This window comes from Cebus imitator, unplaced genomic scaffold, assembly GCF_001604975.1.
Source record: "Cebus imitator isolate Cc_AM_T3 unplaced genomic scaffold, Cebus_imitator-1.0 Scaffold37, whole genome shotgun sequence".
Taxonomy (NCBI): domain Eukaryota; kingdom Metazoa; phylum Chordata; class Mammalia; order Primates; family Cebidae; genus Cebus; species Cebus imitator.
The window spans coordinates 9,012,505-9,019,110 of NW_016107352.1; the positions used below are offsets into that span (position 1 = coordinate 9,012,505).

At 38.3% G+C, this 6,606-nt stretch overlaps 1 protein-coding gene across 1 annotated transcript in view; it reads right to left on the bottom strand.

Annotated features, from left to right (window-relative positions):
• THSD7A (thrombospondin type 1 domain containing 7A) overlaps window positions 1–6,606 on the bottom strand; it is a 493,191-nt gene that overhangs the window by 92,409 nt on the left and 394,176 nt on the right. The gene's annotated exons all lie outside the window — the stretch shown is intronic.

The window sequence follows — 6,606 nt, forward strand, 5'->3', positions numbered from 1 at the left end:
ACTCTTATTTCCCAGGCTAGAGTGTAATGGTACAATCTCAGCTTACTGCAATCTCTGCTTCCCAGGTAGAAGCAATTCTCCTGCCTCAGCCTCCCAAGTAGCTGGGATTGCAGGTATGCACCACCATGCCTGGCTAATTTTGTATTTTTTCTAGAGAAAGGGTTTCTCCATATTGGTCAGGCTGGTCTCTAACTCCCAACCTCAGGTGATCCGCCTGTCTTGGCCTCCCAAAGTACTGGGATTACAGGTGTGAGCCACGGCACCTGGCCTTATACATTTTTAATATCTCAAGAAGCTGGGCCTAGTACCATGAAGGCAATGTGAAATATGTAGCATGCATTCAATAAATATTTATTTTATGAGATAATGAATTATAGTCACAACGTTTGGATTGGTTTTTAGACACTTGAGTTACCTGTTTTCATAGCTTTCTAAAAGAGCATATTAACAAACGTACAGCTCTGTACACTAAGATGATATAAATTTTATGTAAAAGCACAGATCCTGCACCATTGCTATATACTGAGTTGTATCTCCCACAAATTCACATGTTGAAGTCACCAATGTGACGGTGCTATTTGAAGCTGTGGTCTTTGGGAGGTAATTAGGTTTGGATGAGGTCACGAATGTGAGGTTCTCGTGACGGCATTAGCCCTCTTCTCAGATAAGACCAGAGAGCACTATCTCTCTCTCTCTCTTTCTCTCTCCCCCTTTCCCCTTGCTTTCTCTCTCTGCCTGGTTCCTTCTCTTCCACATAAAGGCACAGTGAGAAAATGGTTGTCTGCAAGTCAGGAAATAGGCTTTCGCCTGGAACCAACTTGGCTGGTACCGTGACCTTCACATGCACCAGAACTGGGAGAAATAAATTTCTGTTTAAGCTACTTGATCTACGGTGTTTTGTTATAGAAGCCCAAGAAACCTGATGAAACCATAACCACAACCTGTTAAGTGTTTGTTTTACAAAAGATTTCTAATGTTTCCACAGAAATACTTGATGAACATAAAGAAAATACCCATTATGTAGCAGAGTAGCTAATCCAATTTAGAGAACATTGGGCAAAAATTACTGGTGATTCTGGCAGTAATTGATATAAAATCCTGCTTCACCATTATGTCACTTTTCCTTTCAGTGTAAAGGAACTGGGTCATAAATAAACACAAAATTCCTACGCGCTTTTCAAGCTTTCAGGAGTGTATAAATTTTCTTTCAAAGCACTTTGTGTTCTAGTATATCAGAAAAATTTTTCATATAGTTTTGACATATATAAAATACAGATTTTTATCAAGACTGCATTTACTTGATTAGAAGAAACTCTATCCATAGTCTTACTCCTGTGTTATATTAACCCATTTCTGGGTAAGGATGATTCCCACAAATTTGCTTTACTGTGAATGTCAGTGCTGAGATTATAAGTAGTTACAGTTTACATTTTTTTTTTCTTTCCCCAGAAGATTTAGGATTGATACAGTTTACAATTTTTAAAGACACTCGGGAGCATAATAGCTTCCCGAATCTTTTGAAATATGTCATCACAGCTAGTTCCTCCAATTGGAACAATTATGCTATTAATAGTATTAATAGTAAAAATGAAATCTGTCTCTAAGGTCCACTTTATTTTATTGTTAACAGGCTGTTAAAAGTAGGTCTGTTAAAAACAGGCCTGGAAAGCATTTTGTTATTTGTGTTACATTTTTCTATTAATGTGGAAGGTTACAGACGTTGGAGAAGAACCGAATCATAATAGGTGACCTTTCAAATGTGCTGAATGGCATGTATTATATGAGACACACACATTCTCTCTGTTCTGTGTGTACTTAGTAAATTAACTGAATGTTCAACTTCTGAATATGATTTTTCATGTTTGAATCAAAGGAATTTGAGGCCTGGACTGTTTTCCTCTCCTATCTTCCACAGCCCACGTATGTTCTGGTTTCACCTTTAGCTCCTTTTTAATTTTTAGTTTTACTACTAAAGTTCTTAGAGTCAACATTTTATTCCTAACCATCCCCCCAATAAGAATGCCACAATTTCATCCTTAAAGGTAGATATTTTGCCATTGTTCTGGTCTTTAAAGTCTGCTACTTTCATCACTATAAAGTAGTTCCTTTATTGCTGAATTGAATTTGTACATGAATTGAATTTGTATACTTCTTCCCAAGTGACAAGATAAATTCCAGGGATTTTCTGAGCCTACTGGGTAATGACTATTCGTTAATAATTAATAATTCATCTAATAACATTCAGTAGTATTAGAAATTGTGACTATATCATTGGTTACATGGCTTTTGGGTTTAGATCAAGGGTCAACAATTTTTTTCTGTAAAAGACTACATGGTAAATATTTTTGGCTCTGTAGACCATATGATCTCTTTCACAACTCTCAGTTTTGTCTTGTATCATGAAGGCAGCCACAGGCAGTATGTAAAAAAATGGTTGTAGCTATGTTCTGATAAAACTAACTACAAAAAACAGGCTGTGGGCTGGACTTGGCTCGTAGGCCATAGTTAGCTGACTCCTGGCATAGACACACAGATTGATAAAAGCCAAGAAATAAACATTTCTATCTCTAGAATCACACAATGGTAAAGTTAGCCATCTCATATCTTAGTTACATGATATTGTTCAAGTGAGAGTACAAGTAAGGACACAATTTAAAGTCAATAACATTTAAGATAAATTCTTTAAATTAAAGGAAACGCTTAAAGATTCAACAAATACAAACTTTTTAAAGTAAAACGAAATCTATTAGTGGTAAGGTATAATTGCTTTTACTCATATATATAATACAAGTTGTATTTTAGAGCTCTTAGCTTTTTCTGTAACTTCAGCAATTCACTCTATGGTAATGTTACCCTAATTTCCATCCGCCATCCATGCTGTCTCTACAGCTACACTTCTACATTCAAGGGCATACCTGGATATTTCAACCTGGCTAACCTTACCGTGACCTCAAATATAAAATGTATAAAATATGTTTTCTAAAATTAGCTCTACTTTTAGACCTAGGAGTTTTCACCAATACAACTATTCTTAAACTATAAATGTTGGAGCTAAAGAATCATATGATCAACCTTGACTCTTATTTTTCTCTCTCCTTCTATTGTCTGCTACTAAGTCCGCAACATATTTCCCTCTACAGTATGTCCACTATCCATTTATTTTTGCCTATTTTTATTACTGTTGTTTCTATGACTTCAACCTTGCATTGCTACAGCAGCATACTAGCTGGCATTCAGGCCCATGTGTCTTATCTTTCTAATTTATTCTGTGCACGCTGACAGATAAAACACTGCTTTCATCAGGTCCTTGCTCATACCACTTATCGAACAAGGTCTAAAATACTGATCTTGACATTTATAGCCTTCCACAAAATCACCCCAGGCTTCAGATTATATCTGCAGAGGCTCAATCCACCCACTTTTTTGTGAACACATTTAATGTTTTTGTTTTTCTTACCTCAAACACTTAGCTTAGAGAATTGATCTATTTTGTGTTCTTTTATTCTCTCTACTTCTTCTAATATTATGGTACAGGTCAAGTCCCAACCATACTTTAAGTCTTTTCTCAGCTCTTTAGCTTCAAATTATTGGCCTTGCAACTGATAAGTTTCAGTCTTTAATTCTTACATTTTGGGTGACATTAACACTGTTCTAATTTCCCTAACAAATAAAGCTCTCTTGTTTAAACATCTTCATTCTTTCCTAACATTTATAGCTTTTTCTACGGTCTTCTGAATGTAGTAACAGTGGAATGAGCAACTGAAATTAGAAAGTCTGAGGCACTAGTGGGGACAGAGAGTGGCTTCTCTATAGTCTTTGCTGTCTGATTTAAAGTTTACTATATTTTTTGTCATTAAAAAATAGTACAAGTTCATTTTTTTAAAAATTCAAGTCTTTGACCACATAAGGACGGACAAAGATGAAAACAGGAAGAATTTGGAAGCTTAATAATGTGGAGTTCAGAAAACAGCCATCACCATCAAAGGAAGAAAATTTTGCCTTCTTGCAATAAGGAAAATATATTTCTCCACTCTTAATTTTCTCCATTTCATGTTTCTATAGAAATATAAGCTGTAAGAATCTTTCATCTACTCAGGCAACAATGAAAAAGACTGTCTTCATATGGAAGTTAAAGGGGTTGTTATGAATACATTTATGAAGCAATCACTTGTTATAATGCAACTTTCTCTTCCCAGACACCCTGAAAATAGATAAGATTACTGAGGCACAGCAGGTTGTTTGACAGCTATGCCAAGATTAGGAAGCACTATGTAAGTACAGACAGAGAAAGAGACACCAGTAATAGGAAATCAAAAAAGACCAATCAGAAAGACAGGAGAAAGTAGCACTGATGACGCTAAAGATCCTTTTATCTCAGAGGGAGTGGTAACAAGTATTTGATAACACGAGGTGGCCACCCAGGATGAAGAATAAACAGTTTTCCAATTTGGAAATGAAAAGGTTCCTGGTAATCACAGAAAGAATAGTTTTTGTACAGACTGCCTGTAAAACCCAAAAGGCCGATATACATACTCTCAGTTGGGTTATGAACGAAAGGGAAGAGGGAATAAATTAACATTTAATGAAGACAGCATGTTCCAAGTGCTGCAAGGCTTTTGTGTTCTTAGCCTTAAAGGGAGGAAATGAATCATCCAAGGTTGTGCAGCTTATACATAACAATTTGGAACTGAAGCTGCTTTCACTCTTGTGCTGCTTCTACTCTATCGTGTATTTCCTCCAGTTGTGTTTTATAAAAATATAGCTTTCATCTGTTTTACCTAATTTTATTTGACATTTTGATCCCTGGGTGTTGTTTGTGCATATATTAAGAAAATTTGAATAATCGTAAAAGATTATTTGGTCCAAACCTTTTTTTTCTTTTAATCTAAATAAACTGAGATCCAGAAAGATGAAGGGATGAATAAGACACACTGTATTTATTAGTAAAAAAACCTGAGACTAAAACTTATATTTCCTGATTCCCAAACTCATGCTCATTTTCATTATAAACTCTATACAGAACCCAAAATGGGAGATGATCCAAGATGGCCAAATAGGAACAGCTCTGGAGTGTAGCTCCCAGTGAGAATGCAGAGGGTGAATGATCACTGCATGTCCAAATGAGTTTTTACTGCCCCACGGACCAGAAGATTCCTGGGTGCAAAAGTGCCATGAGTTTCCAGCATGGCTGTTTCAGCCAGCACAGTGGGTATCCGCAAAAAAATTCACACAAATCTAGGCAGTCGTTTCAACTGGTGCCTGGAACGCCTGGGAGACAGTTGCCAATTCAACTGAAAAAAAGGGGGCTAAAACAGGGAGCCAAGTGATATGCCTCAGTGGGTCCCATCCCCACAAAGGCCAGCAATCCCAAACGCTCTGGATTGAGTTTCACAGCAAGCACAGCTGGACCCGGGATGGTCCAGCTCTGTGGGGGGAAGGGCAACCACCATTACCGAGGCAGTCCACCACTACTGAGGCAGTCCACTATTACTGAGGCAATCCACCATCACCGAGGCAGTCTGCCATTACGGAAACAGTTTGCCATTACTGAGGCAGACCACTGTTACTGAGGCAGTTCTATCTATACCTCTATAAACAAAACTGCAAGGAAGTTCACACAGCAGCTGGGCAGAGTGCACGGCAGCTCAGCAACAACCTCTGCTGGCAGACTGTGACTAGGCTGCCTCCTTGCTGGGCAGGGAATCTCTGAAAAAAGGCAGCAGCACGTCACAAAATTATAAATAAAGCCCCACCTTCCCAGGACAGGGCACCTGGGAAAAAAGGGTGGTTTTGAGTTCCGCTGCAGCAGACTTAAACGTACCTGCCCAGCAGCTCTGAACAGAACAACAGAGCTCACAGCTGTGCGCTTGAGCTCCTATAAGGGACAAACTGTCTCCTCAAGCAGCTCCCCAACCCCCGTATATCCAAAGAGACACCTCATAAAGGAGAGCTCAGACTGACATCTGGCAGGTATCCTTCTGGGACAAAGATAACAGAAAAAAGAAATTGGCAGCAACCCTTACTGTTCTGCAGCTGCTGCAGATGATCCACAGGCAAACAGGGTCTGGAGTGGACCTCCAGCAGTCCTAGAGCAGAGGGGCATGACTGTTAGAAGGAAAACTAAAAAACAGAAAGAAATAACTTCATCATCAACAAAAAGGGCATCCACTCAGAGACCCCATCTGAAAGTGACCAACTACAAAGACCACAGGTAGATAAATCCACAAAGATGGGAAGAAACCAGCACAGAAGATGAAAACACCCAAAACCAGAACACCTCTCCTCCTCCAAGGGATCACAACTCCTCACCAGCAAGGGAACAAGGCTGGATGGAGAATAAGTCAGATGAACTGACAGAAACAGGCTTCAGAAAATGGGTAATAACAAAATTCTCTGAGCTAAAAGAACATGTTCTAAATCCAATGCAAAGAAACTAAGAACTTGAAAAAAGGTTTGATGAATGCTAATGAGAATAAACAGCTTAGAGAAGAACATAAATGAATTGATGGAGCTGAAAAACACAACATGAGAACTTCATGAAGCATAAACAAGTTTCAATAGCCAAATTGACTAAACAGAAGACAAGATATCAGAGATTGAAGATCA